Source organism: Macaca thibetana, chromosome 5, assembly GCF_024542745.1.
Source record: "Macaca thibetana thibetana isolate TM-01 chromosome 5, ASM2454274v1, whole genome shotgun sequence".
Lineage (NCBI taxonomy): Eukaryota > Metazoa > Chordata > Mammalia > Primates > Cercopithecidae > Macaca > Macaca thibetana.
Genome location: NC_065582.1, coordinates 101504204 through 101524945, shown reverse-complemented (window position 1 = coordinate 101524945; position 20742 = coordinate 101504204). Strand labels below are relative to the sequence as shown.

At 40.5% G+C, this 20742-nt stretch overlaps 1 protein-coding gene and 1 pseudogene across 2 annotated transcripts in view; both read left to right on the top strand.

The window, feature by feature from the left end:
- The window catches only part of SPP1 (secreted phosphoprotein 1), an 899378-nt gene that overhangs the window by 337090 nt on the left and 541546 nt on the right, over positions 1–20742 (top strand). The window lies entirely within an intron of this gene.
- Positions 17703–18349, top strand: LOC126954717 (39S ribosomal protein L19, mitochondrial-like; annotated as a pseudogene).

Sequence of the window (20742 nt, the reverse complement as noted above, 5' to 3'; positions counted from 1 at the left end):
CCAAGCGTTCTGCTTCCAGCTGAAAAATTACGCTACATCACATTTTAGTTTGAACTAAGCACGATTTCTGAAGACGGGAAATTTTGTCTGTTCAAGGACAGCTATAATAAAGCGCCTGGAAAAATTGTTACCGTATTAAAGGGATTGTTTCCACAAGAAAGAAGAGTATATTTGAATAATCATTTTTCACTTGACCTATCAGAGTTTGAAAAGAAAAAATATATATTGTACTTTAGGAATTTTATCTTTATTCAAGTGAATAAATAAATAGCAAATCATTTAGCCTAGAGATTACCTATGTAACATTTCGTTTTGTAGCCTATATAAATGGGTGTTCAGTATATGTTAATTGGCGACTTGAAAAAACTCTAGAGATGGATTAAGGGAAGAAAAGACCTAACTTGGGTTTGTGTGCAGTAAGAGCTTAATAATGGTATTGTATGCAATTTTTTCCAATTCATTTTTCACAGACATTGAATGTGGGTTTTGCGCAAGACACGCCAGTGCTTGGGAAGAGACTTCGTTGTGTGCCAATGGTCAACTTTTATATTTAAGAGCCAGAAAGATCACAAAAAAAATCGAAGTTCACAAATAGTTCATACTCGATGGTCCCTCTTACTTAAGCAGCCATATGTTGTTATAGGGGATGAAGGGATAGTGGCAGCCTCACAAATGTGAGCTCTATTGTGGAATTCTTTGAATTCAGAATATCATCGACAACGTTTTTTGGATAGCCTCCAAATCCAAATTTGCGAAACACTTGTATAGAAAGTTTACCAAGTGTTTTTCCACATATATTATTTCATTTGATTTTGAAAAGCCTCCTAGGAAATAGAGAAGAAAAGTAGAATAAGGATATATTTATGCCCCTATACTATAAATGAATAAATCTGTTAGATCAACTTTAAAGTCTATACAGCGAGTAAAACTGTAACTGGGGCTACACATATGGTCAGTGTTTATCAATTTTTTTTGTTCAACACCTACAGGAATAAATTACACATCTTACATGGTGATCTAGTATAAGAAGTGTTTCAACTATGTTGACTTTCATATATTGAGGCTCTGGCTATGCTATTTCTTTTTCTTTTCTTTTTTTTTTTTTTTTTTTTTTTTTTTTTGAGAAGGAGTCTCACTCTGTCTCCAGGCTGGAGTGCAGTGGCGAAATATTGGCTCACTGCAACCGCCACCTCCCAGGTTCGAGTGATTCTCCTGCCTCAGCCTCCCGAGTAGCTGGGACTACAGAAATGTGCCACCACACCCAGCTAATTTTTGTATTGTTAGTAGAGACGGGGTTTCACCATATTGGCCAGGATGGTCTCAATCTCTTGATCTCCTGTTCCACCTGCCTCGGTCTCCGGAAGTGCTGGGATTACAAGCGTGAGCCATCGCAAGCAGCCTGGCTATGCTATTTCTCATTCCGTTCTATTAATAAAAAAAAAACTTGGTAGTTTTAACCTACAGTTGATAAAGGTTTCATTGGTTAAGGGAAAGAACACAGCATTTGGAAGCAGTCATACCCGAATCCCTTATGTGTGTGTGACTTCATCTCTCTGAACATGTTTCTTAATTTGTAAAATTGAGATAACTAATACTTACCCTACAGGATTCTTGTGAAGTTCAAACGAGTTAATAGAAAGCACATTGCTTTATCAACTATTCAACTCTATGTAAATTTTAATTAACACTAATAGAATGTGAGTGATGTGAATAGTCTTGTGAATGATGGTTGTAACGTGAATGATTTTGTGAACAGCACACTAGATGTTTACAATTAAAATTGTTCACAGAGCACAGATTAGCTTCTAATCTGACAGTTATGTGATTTTATGTATTTGTGGTTTTAAAAAATATCTTTCATTGGCAGGGTTTAAAATATTTTGTACTTGGGACATCTGTTTTTTAAAAAATTTTTATCTATTTATTTTGAGACTGGATTATGAGACTAGCGAATTTTTGTATTTTTGGTAGAGGCAGGGTCTCCCTACCCTGGTAGAGGCTGGTCTTGAACTCATGGGCTCAACCGATCCACTGGCCTTGGCCTCCCAAAGTGCTGGGATTACAGGTGTGAGCCACCACACCCAACCTGTGTGGGACATCTTAATTTCATGCTGCCTTCCCAGAAGTTGAAACAGTATTTAAAAAAAAAAAAAAAGATGAGGATAAAGGGGTCTTTCTTTCTTTCTTTCTTTTTTAGTGTTCAAAAACGCTAACTTGAACCAGAAGAATAGGGATCTTTCATCAATGTCTTGAACACTTGCTATGTCCAGGCATATGCTAAGTGCTTCACATAACACATTTCATTTTATCTTCTCAATAACATTAAGCAGTAGGTTCAATAGAAATCTATATTATATGAATGAAGAAATAAAGAATTAAGAGAAATTAAGCAAACCACTTGAGGTCATAGTATAAATGTAGAGTTGAATTTAAACCTAGGCTGTCATCACCAGCCTTTTTTTTTTTTTTTTTTTTTTAAATGGGAGTCCCAGCCAGAGCAATTAGCCTTCTTCTTTTTCCGTAGGGCAACAAAGAAAAGCTTATCAGTTCTGAACCATTAGATAAATTCAAAAAGATCAAAACTCCTGATTTTGAATCACAACATTAATAACACTTCCCTTTCATACAATTAGGTAAATACCTTAATTAGCAGGCAATAGATTGCAGCTGCTAAAAGAAGGCGTTTGACATGTTCTCACTCACAGGTGGGAATTGAACAATGAGGTCACTTGGACACAGGAAGGGGAACATCACACACCCAGGTGCTATTGTGGGGAGGGGGTAGAGGGGAGGGATAGCATTAGGAGATATACCTAATGTAAATGATGAGTTAATGGGTGTAGCACACCAACATGGCACATATATACATATTTAATAAACCTGCATGTTGTGCACATGTACCCTAGAACTTAAAGTATAACAGTTAAAAAAAAAAAAAAAAAAAGGCGTTTGAATTCCTACCAAGTTTTTAATGAGCTATGTGGTATTTGGTTAATTACTTAACCTCTCCTGAGGTCTCAGTTACCTCATCTGTAAAATGGATGTAATAGCAGCTTGGTTGCTCTGAAGAGTAAATGAGATATACATAAAGCACAGAGTCATTCATAAGAGTAAAAGGCACAAGAGTAAATGAGATATATAAAAGCACGTCTTGCATACAAACATACTTAGTGAATGACAGCCATTACTATATGTTAATCAGTCATCAGTAAGAGGCCTGTATTTGTAAGGCTGACTCTGTAGTATCCCAGCAGATTAGGAATGAAAGACCACCGTGACACTTAGCAATTACATAGGCCAGTGCAGAATGCTCACTTTCACTCTAAAGAATACTGAGGAAAAATATACAGAAATGATTGCCACACCTGCTAACAGTGGTATTTCCCATAGTTTTCTTGTCATCCTGAGATAGAAGACTTCACAGTTTGACTCTGAAATCTGAATTTTAGAGCTGGAGAAATTTAGCCATTAGCTTGTGTGCAATGACACATTTTTTTTTTCAATAATGAATCTATAAATTCAAAGTAGTACTTTCAAAATTGGAGTCAATGCTCTCAAACCCTACTGCTGTTTTATAAACTAAGTTTATGGAATATTCTAAATCCTTGTTTTCATTTAAATATCTTCCTTGTTTTCATTTAAATATCTACTTCACTAGAAGTAGATTCCATCTCAAGAAACCGGTTTACCTTGCACTTGTTTATCTGATGGAGATGACTTCTTTCCTTAAACCTCAGGAATCAATTTCCACTAGCTTCAAACTTTTCTTCTGCAGCTTCCTCACCTCTCTCAGCCTTCACAGAATTAAAGAGAGTTGGGTCTTGAACTGGATTAGGCTTTGGTTGAAGGGAATATTGTGGCTGGTTAGATTTATCCAGACTAAAACTTTCTTCATATCAACAATAAGGCTGTTTCACTTCCTTATCATTTGTGTGTTCATTGGCATAGAACTTTTAATTTCTTTCAGTAATGTTTCCTTTGCATTCACAACTTGGCTAACTGTAGATGCAAGAGGCCTAGCTTTCAGCCTATCTTGGCTTTCAACATGCCTTAAGTTTAATCATTTCTAGCTTTTGATTTAACATGAAACACATTTGAGTCTTCTTTTCACTTGAACACTCAGAGACCACTGTAGGGTTATTAATTGGCCTAACTTGAATATTGCTGGGTTTCAGGAAACAGGAGGCCTGATTATGAGGAGCGGGTGAGAGGGTTGTAGGGAGACAACCTGTTGGTGGAGCAGTCAGACATTTGAAGCTTATTGATTCAGTTTGCTGTTTTATTCAGATATGCGGTTTTTGGTGTCCTAAAACAATTACAATAGTAACATCAAAGATCACTGATCACAGATCATCTTAACAGATATAATAATAATGAAAAGGTTCGAAATATTGTGAGAATTACCAAAATATGACACAGAGACATGAAGTGAGCTTTAGGAAAATTGTGTGGATGGACTTGTTCAATGAAGGGTTACCATAAAGCTTCAATTTGTAAAAAGCACAATATCTATGAAATGCAATAAAATCAAGTGCTGTAAAACAATGTATGCCTGTAATTTGTCGAATGTTCTATGGTTCATAATATGGGAATCTAGGTCTCTCTGACTCTGAGGTTATACTCTTGAAATGTCCCTCCCTTCTCCCATTTTTTTGGCCTCCAAGATGTCTTTGGATTTGTAAAGACTAGAGAGAAGACCCAGCTTAAATGGATATTAGTTGGCCTCTTTCAGCCAAACACTCCTTTTGTCAGTAGACCTTAGAATCTGGAGAAAACAGAAAAAAAACCTCAAAAAACAAACATAAAACCAGCCAACCAACCAACAAATAGAAAACCACAGAGATGATCAATAGATAAATATCCAATAAATATTTAGGATAATGGGCAGTTTTCTTTAGGACTCCTCTGCTCCCACCCAAGTCTCTCCGCACTCTAAGTCACATCAATCCAACATGTAAAATGACCCGGCTCTTGCCCACTTTTTGCTTTGGTGTCCATAGCTGTGGAAGGTGCCCAAGTATTCAGGAAGAGTCACACAGAGAAGAGGTCTTTTCATTGGATCTTTATTTTTGAATCGAAGATATGATGAGAAAGTTCTTGAAATATGGGTTTGGATATAACTTTTCCAAATTACATGTCATATGTTTCAATGATAACTTCCTAGAAAATTAATAACTATGATACCACTTTAAGAAAAAATTAAAACCTGTGATAAAGAACTTTCTTTTATTTATTACAAGTAGTAATATGCTCAGAGCTCTAATGATGAGATTATCCAATAAATAACTACACATTTATTGTATATCACTCCAATCAACAACCGCAATTTTAGTATTATCCATCTCAACATGTTTAAAAAACGTGTTGGCTAGGCACAGTGGCTCATGCCTGTAATCCCAGCACTTTAGGAGGCCAAGGCGGGCAGATCACCTGAGGTCAGGAGTTTGAGACCAGCCTGGCCAACCTGGTGAAACTCCATCTCTACTAAAAACACAAAATTAGCTGGGAGTGGTGGCGGGCGCCTGTAATCCCAGCTACTTGGGAGGCTGAGGCAGGAGAATCACTTGAACCCAGGAGGTGGAGTTTGCAGTGAGCTGAGACTGCGACACAGCACCCCAGCCTGGGTGAAAAGAGTGAAACTCTTAAAAAAAAAAAAAAAAAAAAAAAAAGGGTTACATACTTTTGTGTAAGCAATCTAATTTATTTTACTTCTTATTTTATTATTATTTTTTGAGATGTAGTCTCACTCTGTTGCCCAGACTGGAGTACAGTGGTGTGATCGCGGCTCACTGCAACCTCCTCCTTCCAGGTTTGAGTGATTCTCTTGCCTCAGCCTCTGGAGTAACTGGGATTACAGGTGGGAGCTAACACGCCCACCTAATTTTTGTATTTATGGGGTTTCACCATGTTGGCCAGGCTGGTCTCAAATTCCTGACCTCAAGTGATCTGCCCACTTCAGCCCCCCAAAGTGCTGGGATTACAGACATGAGCCACCATGCCTGGCTAGCAATCTGATTTATAATACTAAATTATTTCATTGAAATTAGCCTAAATAATATTTATAATAAACTACTAAATTATGTTTATTAGCATACACCATTGGAGAAAAACTGAGTTTTAATATTACAGGTTGGGAACGACTATTTAGCAGATTTAACACATGGCCATTTTGATTAAACTTTTTAAAAAAATTTCATGCTTTCTTTTATTATTAAAAATGAATAAACAAAATTAATTCTAATTAGTTTAAATATGTATTTGGATATTAATGGCAGTGGGGGCCTGTCTGGAGTGGCCACTGCCATCACACTGGCTACAGCGAGGGAGGCGTGACTGGGGCTGTGTGCTTCATGGAGCTGGCAGGAGCTGAAACAGGCAGAAGCCCCATCACCTTTCTGAGTTGGCAGGGCTGGAGTCTTGTGCTTCCAAGTGCAGCTATGGCTGCCCAGCCACGGCTCTGGACCTGTGCATCCCTGTTCTCTTGAGGGCCAGGAGCAGGCAGGAGCCCCCATAACTGCAGCTGCCCAGCTGCAGCTGGGGACCCGGGCATCTCTGCACTCTCAGGGGCCCAGGAAGCCCCCATGCTTCAGCAGACTCAGAAGTGCGTGCTCTTGCTGCCTGGTCTCTCCCCACTACCGGCACCTGTTCTGATTTTGGAGCAAAGTTCAGGCCCAGCCCCGGTGCTATCACAGCCTGCCCAGATGTGTGCATGCTTGGGGCAGTGCTGACAGGCCAGCCCCCTGCCACCTTGGTCGCCTCCAGACTTTGGGTGCTGATGAGCATGGGAGGCAGGTGGAGCAGGTGCTGAAGGCAGCTTGATGCTAACCTGTAGGTACCCCTCGGCATGAACGACCTGGGCACTGTGGGCACTGTGGAGAGCAGGTTAATGTTGGCAGGAGGTAGATAGGCTCCTGGGTGGAAAGGGGCGGGTCGCTGGTGAAACCCTACCTTCAGGCCACAGATGGTCTGAGGCCTGGGGGCCGTGTTGCCAGTTCTGTGGACCAGAGTGAGAACTTATGGTGCTTTATATGGACCCACCCATGGCCATCCATGGACCAATTAGCACATACCTCCTCCCCTCTGAAGCCCATAGAAACCCTGGACTCAGCCAGATTTGGGCAGATGTTGGGACAACCTGCCTGCTGAGAGGAGCTACCCACTGTGGGTTTCTTCTCTGCTAAGAGCTGAACAGATGTTGGGATAAACCTGCCTGTTGCCTGTGGAGAGGAGCTACCCACTGTGGGTCTCCTCTGAGCTGTTCTGTCACTCAATAAAGCACCTCTTCACCTTGCTCACCCTCTGCTTGACTACATGCCTCCTTCTTCCTGGACGTGGGACAAGAACTCAGGACCTGCCAAATTGCAGGGCTGAAACACATCCCTTGCTCACTGTGTTGCAGGCGATGAGAAGGAGGGAAGAGAGACAGAAAGAAGAGCTGTGACCCTTCAGAGATCCCAGACCTAGGAGCTCCCTGAGCCAGGGCTGTGACTCCTTCTTTGGGGCTCTGTGGTTCCCGGCATCTCGAAGCTTCTGGGTGCTACCACATTCCCCAGTGCCAGCTGTGGAAGCTGCTTACAGTACTCCTGGTTTGGTCACAATTTCACAGGAAGCTAGTGCCTGTGCTGGCATCTAGAGCTGCCTGCCCCACTGTAGTCAGCGTGTCTGGCTGTGCACAGTAGCTGGACCCCACACTCACTCAGTCACACACCCTTCACCACTCCGTGCCTGGCTGGACCTTGGAAGGCATGAGGTCCAAGCTGGTAGCATGAGCTGAGTGTAGCCTACCAAGCCCAGTGGGCCTGAGCAAAACTTGGGCAAAGGCACCACTGACCATAGAGGTTTGTGGCTGGAAAAGTGACACTCAATGATCTTGTGACATTAATATTAATAATAATTAAGAATATTAATCTTTAATATGCTTTTGTTTCAAATTATACATTGGGCTGGAGGTCCTGGTTCTCTCTCCTTAGGGAGGGCTCCGTTTTACCTGTGGTTCATTTTAACCCCCATTTGAGAATCACTTATCCAAGCCTTACGGGGTCTCAGAAATGTCCTCATTTGTGGTATGAGCAACATTACTGATACAGTGCACCTCCCCCCTGGGAAACTGTTTGAAAGAAGCATATACTTTCTGACAAGTTTGTTCAAAATTCATCCCCTTATTTTGTAATCACACCTACAGTGGAGGGTATTACAGGATCATGCTTTTCTTTTAGTCTTCAGCTTTTTCATACAATTCTTTTGTAAATTATTAAGGAAAGATATTTAAATATATTTCTCAATAATGGGGCAGTGAATACCATTTGAGTAGTATTTTGGAGGGTAATTGAACTTTTATTCCCTAGATTTTTTTTTTTTTTTAAGGGAGTCTTGCTCTATTGCTCAGGCTGAAGTGCAGTGGCATGATCTCAGCTCACTGCAACCTCCGCCTCCTGGGTTCAAGCGATTCTCCTGCCTCAGCCTTCCAAGTAGCTGGGACCACAGGTGCACACCACCACGCCTGGCTAAGTTTTGTATTTTTAGTAGAGATGGGGTTTTGCAATTTTGGCCAGGCTAGTCTCCCACTCCTGACCTCAGGTGATCCACCTGCCTTGGCCTTCCAAACTGCTGGGATTACAGGTGTGAGCCACCATGCCTGGCCTCTAGATTCTTTTTTATGTTTTTGTTTCTGAGACAGAGTCTCACTCTGTTTCCCAGCCTGGAGTGCAGTGGCGCACTCTCGGCTCACTGCAAGCTCTGCCTCCCAGGTTCACGCCATTCTCCTGCCTCAGCCTCCTGAGTAGTTGGGACTACAGGGGCCCGCCACAAAACCCGGCTAATTTTCTTTTGTACTTTCAGTAGAGATGGGGTTTCACCGTGTTTAGCCAGGATGGTCTCAATCTCCTGACCTCGTGAACTGCCTGCCTTGGCCTCCCAAAGTGCTGGGATTACAGGCGTGAGCCACTGCGCCTGGCCTAGATTCTTTAAAACGTGGTATATTTTTATTGACCAGGAATATTAAGCCTAAGTTGTACCCTGTATTTTAAAGGTGATAACACTCTATCAATTGAATCAAAGACAAGACAATCAAATAGCTACGAAAGTTAATAATTTTGAAGTATTCAGCCACAGTAGTGTTGGGGTGATCAGACCCAACACCTGGTCATGGGGTGATGAAGTCTGGCAGAGTCAAAGGGTTGAGAAAAAGACAGTTTGAAAAGGAAAGTGGGACGAGGGGGCCATCATGATTGTGGAGGTTGTGAAGGCCCCGACCTCTGGGAGCCCAGGCTATTTATTGGGAATCCAACAAAGAAACAGGTCATGAGAATGTGGGAGTCAAAAGGGCAGGCACATGATCTACAGCCGTGATGGTTTAACATTGATATGGAACATCTTATGCTACTTGAGACAATGGGAATACAATCGATCTAGAAGCCTAGGAGGGCTAGAAACAAGGAGCCAGCAAGTCTAGACACATTCCAGAGGACATCATGTCAGACATGCAAGCCCTGCCGCAGTTTTTTCCCCCAACATGCCCTGCTTCTCCTTTTTGTAAAAGAGAAGGTATCATTATTACTATTATTATTACTAGTTATCATTATTACTAGCATAAAAGGTGGCCTCTTTTAATTGAGCAAGGCAATTGCAGGCTGTGCAGCCCTTAATTGCCGGTTGGTGATCCAGCTTCATTTTTCTTAGCTCTCATTCAAACTGGAGTCTCTGTGGTTTGAATGCATCCCACATATCTCCCCTTTCCCTTTTACAAGAGGACCCTTAATCCTAGGGGTTGCAGAAAGATGAAGGTCCATCTTCTGTAACTTCTTCATGCTGAATAGGGGCAATGATATTCCTGCCTAACTATTAGGGTCTCTTGTATTCAGGGTAGGGAGGAGCTGAGTCAGAAAGCACCGGTTCAATAAGCATCGTGACTCTGGTCAGTCTTCATTCCATCTTCGCATTCAGATTCAACTGGCTCATGGCTCCTACTGGGGGAACCTAGTCCATGGTTGGGATCCATGGGTCCTCCAGTCTCCCGTTCCACGGTCATACACATCTTGAGGGCATCCACACGGTTCATTCATCTCCTGCAAAAAACAAGCATACCCTCACCCCCACATTATTAAATCTACTGAAACAGAAACAAAAACTTTTGTGGCTGTAGCTGGGAGGCCACTGATAATGAGAAACAGGCCCCTTCTAACAGAAGGCACAAGGAAAGCAAATCGAGGCTTTTCAGACCTTCAATTCGCACTGTACAGGTGGGTCCACTAGATGCTGTGGCTCATGATAGATCTTCAGATGTTTAGCGGGCACCCACACAGGCACCTGATTGTCACCTGGAGAGACACAAGCAAATCCTCTTCCCCGTGTAATTATCTTTCCTTTTTCCCAGTTCTTTGTATGTGTATCCCTCTATCATATATCTTGTCCAGCCTTTTTATTTGCCTTTTGTCCTGTCAGAAGTTGTTCCGCTGCAGTTATGGGTTGATCTTTTTGTAAAATTTAATGTTAATAAAGCTAGATGCAATTGCATATGTGATGTTTTATATTCCTGGTCTCCTGCCTTTCGCTTTTGTATTTGAGTTTTTAAAGTACGATTAGCTCTTTCCACTATTGCCTGTCCTTGTGAGTTATACGGAATACCCATAGTATTGGCAATATTCCATTGTTGAAAGAATGTAGCCATGGCTTTACTACAGTATCCTGGGCCGTTATCAGCTTTTATTTTTTCTGGGATTTCCATAACAGAAAAGCAAGGTAAAAGATGTCTTTTAACGAGCTGTAGCCTCCCCTGTTTGACATGTGGCCCAGATAAAATGTGAATAGGAACCTAATGAAACATGAACAAAGGACAATTTTCCAAAAGCAGGAATATGTGTTACATCCTTCTGCCAGATGGAATTTGGAGATAACTCCTAGGGTTAACTTCTCTTCCTTGATGTGGCAAATGCAGGACTTGGCAGGCAGAACAGTGTTGCAAATTTCTTTAGCTTCTTTCCATGATGCACCATATCTTTTCCTAAGGCCTGAAGCATTAAGATGGGTTAAAGAATGAAATGTTTGTGCATCAGCAAAAGCTGTGGACCCCAAAGCATCCACCCTTTGATTGAGTTTAGTTAAAGGGCCAAGGAGGTTAGTATGTACTCTCATATGAGTGATATAGAAAGGTGAATGCCTTTGTTGTAGTGCTTGCTGTAAAGAATGAAATAAAGAATTAAGTTGTTTATCAGTCACATTTTGAATTAAGGCACATTCAATATTTTGTGTGGTTTGCACCATGTAGGCTGAATCAGAAACAATGTTTACTGGCTGCTTAAAAGTTTTTTAACAGTTATCACAGCCATAAGTTCAGCCCTTTGAGCAGAAGTAAAGTCAGTTTGCAAAACTTGTTGAGGTCCCACAAATGAGGCTTTTCCATTACTAGATCCATCAGTAAAAACAGTAAGGGCCCCTTTAATAGGGGCTTTTTGAGTAATAGAAGGCAATATCCCGGATGTTAATTTTAGAAAATGAAATATCTTAGATTTAGGATAATGATTATCAAGAATGCCAACAAAACCTACCAAATTAACTTGCCATTCTTGGGAATTAACATAGGCTTGTTGAATTTGTTGTTTAGTTAACAGAACTATAATCTGATTTGGATCATATCCCATTAGCTTTGTTGTGTGCAGCCTTGCTTGTCCTACTAGCACAGCAATTTGATCCAGGTACAGTGTGAACGTTTTGGTTGTATTGTGAGGCAGAAAAACCACTCAACTAGATCATCCTGTTGAACTATAACTCCTGTAGGCAAATGCTTAGTAGGAAAAACTAAAAACTGTAATGGTTGCGTTGGATTAATCTGTTCTATGTGTGCTTGCTGATTTTTTTCCTCAATTAATTGAAGTTCCTCCAATGCCTCTTTGGACAAGGAACATTTCTTGTTAAGGTTAGAATCACCTTGTAAGGTAGAAAAGAGGTGAGACATAGCATAGGTAGGAATGCCTAAAGTTGGACAAATCCAATCAATGTCACCTAGTAATTTTTGGAAATCATTTAGGGTTTCTAAATTATCTCTCTGAATTTGAATCTTTTGAGGCTTAATAGGATTTTACTCTACCTTCATTCCTAGATATTGAAAAGGTGTAGAAGTTTGGATTTTACTGGGGGCTACAATCAACCCTGCCACCTTTACAGCCTTTTCTAACTGTTTGTAGCACAACATCAATTCTTCCCTAGTTTCAGTTGTACACAAAATATTATCCATGTAATGGATGATATAACATTTTTTAAACTGTTCTCTAACTGGCTTAATAGCTTTCCTGACATAAGTTTGGCAAATAGTCGGGCTATTTAGCATGCCTTGTGGTAGTACTTTCCAATGGTATCTGTCTGCTGGTTCTTTATTATTTGTGGTGGGAATAGTAAAAGCAAATTTTTCATAATCTTGGGCAGCTAAAGGAATGGTATTAAAAAAATAAAAAAGCAATCCTTTAGATCTATCACTATGAGAGGCCAGTATTTTGGGATCATTGTTGGGGAGGGTAACCCTGGTTGTAGTGCACCCATGGGTTGAATTACAGCATGAACAGCCCTTAAATCTGTTAACATTCTCCATTTCCCTGATTTTTTCTTAATGACAAATACAGGAGAATTCCAAGGGGAGAAAGTAGGTTCTATATGCAATTGTTCCTGCACCAGCTCTTTTAAGGCCTTCAGTTTTTCCTGTTTCAGCAGCCACTGCTCCACCCAAACTGGTTTGGCAGTTAGCCAAACAAGAGGAATGGGAGCTGGAGGCTCAACAATGGCTGCTTCTAAAAATGACACCCCAATCTGGTCCGATCTGTTTGTCCTTTTAATTCTAAAGGTTCTGATTAGCCATTTTTTTCTTTCCCTAGTCCTTTTCCTGGGCAATATACCATATTTATCATCATTTGTCTACTGTTACTACTATATTGATCCATAGGAATAGATATTTCAGCCTCCCATTATTGCAGTAAGTCTCTACCCCATAAATTGAGAGGAATAGGTGTAATGATAGGCTGAATTGTCCCTTCCTGACCATCTGGCCCTTGACATGGTAAAATCAAGGAACTTTGAAAAACTTCCGAGGCAGCTCCCTCTCCAACAATACCAAAGGATGCCTTTTGCTTAGGCCAGTGCCAGGGCAATTGATTTATAGCAATAATAGAGACATCAGCTCCAGTATCTACTAGTCCTTCAAAATCTTTTCCCTGAATAGTTACTGTGCAAATAGGTCTTTTGTCAGACGCTTGATTAACCCAATATACAGCGTTTCCTGTTGCATTAGTTCTACCAAAGCCTCCTGTTCTCTTCATTGTGCTGCTTCCTAATTTTATGTAAGGTAACAGCAACAACTGAGCAATTCTTTCTCCTGGGGAAGCAGACCATAGCGTTGAGGAACTAGTTGAATTTCTCTGATATAATCAGAATCAATTATTCCCATATGCAAGTGACACCTTTCAAATTTAGACTAGACTTTCCAAGTAATAGACCAACTGTTCCTGTGGGTAAGGGTCCCCTAACTCCTGTGGGGACCTGTTTTGGTGGCTCCCCAGGAAAGTAAGGAGATGGGAATTGTGCTGCAGAGGTCTATAACAGCACTGCCTGCTGTGGCTGGGGACAATTGTACATTTGTAAGGGCAGTGACTGTACTGGGTATGTCTCGGTTTGTTGAGGGGCTCGAGGTGGGCCCCTCTTCCTGTTTTCCGAGAGAGGTTGTCCATCTTTGCTAATTTTAGAATGACACTGACTTGCCTAGTGATGGCCTTTTTCACAATGGGGGTATACACCACGACTTTTCTGTTTGTTGGTAGCTCTTGCCTTTTGATTTCCTTTCCTACATTCCTTTTTTGTGTGTCCCAGTTGCCCACAATTAAAGCAAGAGCCTAAGAAACAGGGCATATTCTTTCTTACTCTTAATCCAGCCATAGCCTGAGCTAAAAAAGTAGTCTTATGTAAGTTACCCCCAATGCCATCGCAAGCCTTAATATGTTCAGCTAAATGAGCCTTCCTTCTCAGGGGTCTAATAGCAGTTTGACACTCTGTATTAGCATTATCATATGTAAGAAGCTGTATTACAACATCTTGAGCTGTTTTATCAGTTATGGCTTTATACACAGCCTCTTGGAGCCAACCAATAAAATCAATATATGACTCTTTAGGTCCTTGTTGGATAGAACTGAAAGAAGGATATTTTTCCCCTGTAACATTTATCCTTTCCTGTGCCTGTAAGTACACAGAGCGCAGCTGAACAATGGCAACATCCTCCATTACTGCTTGATTTTCTAATCAACCCCAATCAGCTCCGACTCCCATTAACTGTTCAAAGGAAACAGGCACAGGTGGTTGTGCTTGTGTATTTTCCCTTGCCTGAGTTTGAGCTTCATCAGCCTACCAGGTTTTAAATTTCAAGTACTGAGATGAAGTGAGAACAGATTTTGTTAAAGTATCCCAATCATACGGTATTAATCTATTATCGAGAGAAACTTTTTAAATAAAGTTTGCACAAAAGGAGAGTTTGGCCCATATTGACTAATAGCTTGAATTCCTTCAACAGCTTAAAAGGAAAGGTGGTCCAATTAGCTATATTCTGTCCTCCCTGCTGGATTATAGTTAAGGGAAATTGCCATGCTTCAAGGTCTCCCTTGGCTCTAGCCTTTTGAATAGAATTTTGTATAGCACCACCAATTGCTCCAGATTTTAATGTTACAACTACAGGAGCAGTAAGTTTTGTAGCTAATTCATCTTCTCACCCATTAAGGGGAGAGAGAGGAGGTGGCCTTTCACTTAATTCAGCAGGTAGAGCCCACAGTCTAGTAAAACATACTTTTTCCAGTTTCCCTTTTTTTCTTTAATTTCCTCTGTTTCCTGTTTGTTCCTCACATTCAGAATCTGAAGATAGGTTTTTACACTCATCCTCCTCTTCCCCATCTGAATCTGCCTCATCATCTGTTTGAAATGGTTCAAGAGCTGCTTTTATTAGCACCCACATTGACCAAACCAAGACTGGACTTTTTGCTCCAGCTTTATACACTTTTAAAAAAATCTCTGCCAATTATCTCCCATTCATTCAGCTCCATAGTCCCTTGTTCCAGGAACTATGGGCAAAACTGCTTTACTGCATTAAAGGGTGACAACAAATTCTGACTACTAACTTTCACTCCTCCTCTTCATAATAAATGCCTTAAGAAATTTAAATAAGCAGAATGTCTGCTTTCACTTTGTCCCATTGTTACCCTGGTTCTTCCAAGTGCTCAGCTTTTCTGCCAAGCTTCTTTTAGACGTCCTTGGGTGTCCTTTGATGATGCAACCTCTGCTTTCACAAGTTCTAGTGTTCCTTCACCGGTGTCTTTATTGCCCCATTTTGGGCTGCCAGCAATGTTGGGGTGATCAGTCCCAACACTAGGTCGTGGGGGCGACAAAGTCTGGCAGAGTCAAAGGACTGAGAAAAAGTTTGAGAAGAAAAGTGGGACCAGGGGGCCATCATGATTATGGAGGCTGCAAAGGCCCTGAGCGCTGGGAGCCCAAGTTATTTATTGAGAATCCAACAAAGAAACAGGTCGTGAGAATGTGGGGGTCAAAAGGGCAGGTGCATGATCTACAGCTGTGATGGTTTAGGATTTATATGGAACATCTGCTACTTGAGATAATGGGCATACAATCAATCTAGGAGGGTTAGAAGCAAGAAGCCAGCAAGTCTAGACACATTCCAGAGGACGTTATGTCAGACATGCAAGCCCTGCCTCAGTTTTTTCCCCAACACTCAGCTTTTTCTCAACAAGTAGTGGGAAGTTTCAGAAAACTATGATCTATAAATTCAGTGACCAATAAGGAAACACCTTATTAGAAAATTATCTAAGCTTATACTCTAAGAAAAGTAAATTTATGAATCAGATCATAAAATTGTCAAACTAGCATTAGACTAGGTATATACAGATACATTTTTTTTCTGCTTCATAAGTGAGACTAGAATTTAAACCTGAATATCTTATCTAAGAATTTTGCTATATACAATGTCCAAACTATACAATTTTAAATCTGGGATTTGAAAGAGATTGAAATTAAACTCTGCACCTGAACTCAGTGCTGCTTCCCCCTAATGTATTTGCAGTTTTCTGTTATTTGGTGCCTCATGTTAAACCTACTGGAAGAAAGAGGTTCTGAAGCTTTCATATACTATCCACCTTTGTTTTGTTATCCTTGCTTTCCTCTTCAAGGCTACTGTGGATATTCACTATAGCTTGATTTACTTCAAGTGAAAATATTCCCTTTTGTGGAGATAAAGGAGTAAATAAAAGGGTATGCAGGTTTATTTGTCCTTGACTTATAACCCCGAAGAATTAGGTTGAATTGGCTTAATCCAGTTCCTCTTTCCTACTATTGAGTTTCCTTCATCATGAGTCAAAACCATTCAACACTACTCCTTTTTTGCCACCTTTATTGTTTGCAGCCTTCCAAGTCACATTTAGCCTCTTGATTTCCCTGGAGTTTTATAACACTGCCAGAATGCTTTGTCCTATGATCACTCCCATCTAAATTATAGGTCTATTTACTGTGTGTTAACCATCTACCTACCAGTGATAACCTCTGAGTTCACCGCTCTTTCATAAACAGGAAGGTAAGTCCTCTGAGAACTGCCAAGTCTCCTGTTACCATGCAACGGTAAAATAGTTACATATTGGAGACCAATGTGCAGAGAAGAGACTAGATAACGCCAAAAATTGCTTGTTTGACTTGGCTTTTACTCAGTTGTCTTTATCTCTCATTCTTGTGGCTATATTAATGACCTTGATATCCTTGGTTCTGCACAGCATCCCAATCTCAGCTTGGAACCTCCCCCTCTCTCACACTCCACCCCTCCCTTACTAGCCTTCCAGCCCACTCACTTGAGTGCACTAGATCAACTGCTTGACTAGTGTATTCCAATCAACTGACTTCCACTTTCCACTACAGATTACCTGACTCAGTTCCTCCCTTCTCCCCTTATTCAGCTTAGAACCCATGGTCCTTCATTAGAATCATTCTCCTGATGCTTGATCCCACTATTGGACTCTCCTAGCAATGCTCTAATCCCTAGTTAAGCCCCGCTCTCTTCTACTTTGTGTTTGCACCACAAAGCTGAGCATTCCTGAAACAAAATAAAAAACAGCCTCAACCATGCTGATTGAATTCACATATACAAATCTCAAAGGATCATTAAATATTCCCTGGGAGGAAATTTCCTACGATGTTTCCTTTCCCACTGTCTAAAAGAGGCTATATCACACATTGTCCTCTCTCCTCAAACTGTCTATACTCCCTTTCCTTCCCTCACCATCAGCTGACCACTTTGTCTCCACTGGCATAAACAGAAGCAATCACAAGGAATGCCCTCATCTCCCAGCCACCAAATCAATCAAACTCTCTGTGGATGAATGTCCAGATAGCTCTTGTTCTACTTCTTGCAGCACTGCTACTATACACAGTAGTGTTTGTTTGATGCAAACTCACAGTTTTCAGTTCTTTCTCCAGCAATAAATATTGATGAGAGGTTACTTATTGAACCTTACAGAACTCACCAAAAGGAAGAAAAATGACTAATTTAAAACATGGAGACTGGTAGTCTCAACGTGAGCAAGCTAGCATGGTGGCCCGTATTGTGGCGGGGCATAGGGTTGCAAGAAGCCCAGGCCAGAGTCTCCAGGCTGGGGGTTGGCCTCTGTTGCTTGCAGTTCTTGAGTCCCTAATTCATTCCTCCAAGGGGAAGAATAAATCCTCTGAAATTTCAAAAAGGAGGAAAAGTTATGTTAGAAAGGAGAAAAGTACTCCACATTCATCCTATTTTGGAAGTATTATTTGTGTTACTATAGCTAACTCATATGCCAGTGAAAAAACTCAGCCAGTTTCTGGGGATTTGCATCTAGAGATCAGGAAAAGTACTTGGGGCTACTTTTATCCTTAGGAATATTATCAAAGGACAAGATGTTAAGATTTGCTTTGAACTTTATAATCTTCGAATCCGAGATTCAAGTGGTCTAATTAGAGAAATGGCTGGATGATAACTTGCTGTAGTTACGAGGTGCCGTTCCTGAATATAGCACTGTTGATGTGAATATGAAGCCAGTAGCACAATAGCCTAGCCAAGAAGTTCCTGTTAATAAGCTGAAAACTGAAAATGAAGCCTCAGCTCTCGTCCAAATACTGGGACTGTCCAAATTTTAATATTTAAGGAATAATATTTGATCTTTGTTTCACTGAAGAACAAATGAAAGCAACTTAGAAGTAGAGACAGCTGTAACTTGAATTTGATATGATGAGGGAATATGATGTTTCAAAAATTGAAGCTGCAATATGGGATGAAATGGAAGCATCCAGAAAGTCCTGATTCTGAGTATGAATTTGGTTACTTGCAGAAGATATATTGGCTCTACGAGAACATATTGAGAGACCAATTTAATTTCATTTATAAGAACGCAGTCATTAAATGAACTAAGCATTCATTGTTTCATTAGTATTTTTTTCTAAAATAAAACTTTCACACAAGTTTACTACTCTAAAAAAAAGAATTATACAAGCCAAATGGTCCAATATCCATTCCCTTACTGGAGGCACAGTTACAATAGGAGTCAGAGCATCACCAGAATGCTCTTTAATGAGCATGGAATTTGAGCAAGGGGAATAGGTGGAGTGATCTTTTTTAAATTGTGAAATAAATCATAAACACAACAATGTATGATTTACAGAATAATAAAATGGACATTTATGTACCCATCATCAGGTTAAGAAATAGAACATTTAGGCCGGGTGTGGTGGCTTACGCTTGTAATCCCAGTACTTTGGGAGGTCAAGACAGGCAGATTACTTGAGGTCAGGAGTTCGAAACAAACCTGGCCAACACGGGGAAACCCTGTCTCTACTAAAAATACAAAAATTAGCCAGATGTGGTGGCACATGCCCGTAATCCCAGCTGCTTGGGAGCCTGAGGCAGGAGAATCACTTGAACCTGAGAGCTGGAGGTTGCAGTGAGCCGAAATTGCACCACTGCAAGCCAGCCTGGGTGACAGAGTGAGACTCAGTCTCAAAAAAAAAAAAAAAAAAAAAAAAAAAGAAATATCTGAGAAGGTTAAGAAATAACATTGAATAAGATCTAAAACAAAAAAGGAAAACTATTCCATATTTTGTTTTTCAATTAGCTGTTAAATCAGATAATTTTATTTCCTTTACATGGCAAATGTCAACTAGGCTGGTCCCGCAGTAGTGAGTTATCAGAACTTATTAACATTAGTGTCACTAAAGTTGGTGTACAACCCTACCCTCCCCCCAGCTAAATTTGACTGGCTTAAAACAAACAAACAAACAAACAAACAAAGTCCATGAAAGCTTTGAAAAATACTTACTTTCAACTGCAAAAGCACATTTTCTGAAATTTCTTTTATGTAACACATGGTAACATTTGCAACGACTGTCTTTGAACAACTTTCTGTTGCCTAATAAACAATGTGAGCTAGAATTGACAAGATCTTTTTTAAAAAAATAAATGTTGGCTGGGTGCGGTGGCTCACGCCTGTAATTCCAGCATTTTGGGAGGCCGAGGCGGGTGGATCATCTGAGGTCTGGAGTTAGAGACCAGTCTGACCAACATGGAGAAAGCCGTGCCTACAAAACATACAAAAAAATTAGCCAGGCATGGTAGCGAAAGCCTATGATCCTAACCACTAGGGAGGCTGAGGCAGGGAAATTGCTTGAACCAGAGAGGTGGAGGCTGCAGTGAGCCAAGATCGTGCCACTGCACTCTAGCCTTGGCAGCAGAGCAAGACTCTGTCTCAAAAAAAAAAAAAAAAAAAAGTTCGGTTAATGGATGGTTTGTTGGGATTTTTCAAATGTCTTGACAATGTCTCAATCCCATTTTGGAACACGGTACATTGACAAAATGCTTGCTTTTTTTTTTTTTTTTTTTTTTTTTTTTTTTTTTTTTTTTTTACAAACTAAGTATTTAATTTTTGGTTCCTGTCTTGATGGAGCAAGGTATATTAAAGATTTATCAAAATTTACGCTGATGAACTATGACCTGTGAAGACAGATGTTACACGGACTATAGCACAGAGCGTGAGTTAGGAAGACACTTAGGGAAACCTGTGTGGTTCTACAGCCCCATGGGAGTAGTTCTATGTCTGTTACAATAAGACTATAGTTGCACCAGTAGATTCTTTAAGGAAGAGAGGAGAGTGGGAAGAGGGAAACTGATTTTATGAGCACTTACATGTGTCAGACCTTGTGCTAGCAGGACTACATAAGGATTTTTGCTTGTTCTTCGTTTTATGTCTAGTGACCCCATTCTTCCTTCAGATCTCATCTCAAGTAATTCTTAGTATGTGGAGCTTTCCCAGACTTGACCAAATTCCTACAGCACCATGTACCTCCTATCGTAACATGTATCATAGTTGCAATTTGGCATTCATTTGCATAATTATTTTTACCAATATCTATCTCCCCAGCGAACTTGTTGGCTCATAAGGGCAGCCCAAATCAACCAATGGTGATTGGTTTTGCTTCACATCGTAGCCACAGTATCTGCCAAAGTGCTTCTATGTATCAGGAATTTAATAAATATGAAGTGGACGAATGCATGGTTGAAATTTAAGCTTATAGTCATATAGACCTACATTTGATTCCTTATGTAGCAAACTGAATAATGAAAGATATCAGGTCTTAATCCTTGGAACCCATAAATGTTACCTAACATGAAAAAAGGGTCTTTGCAGATGTAGATAAGAATTT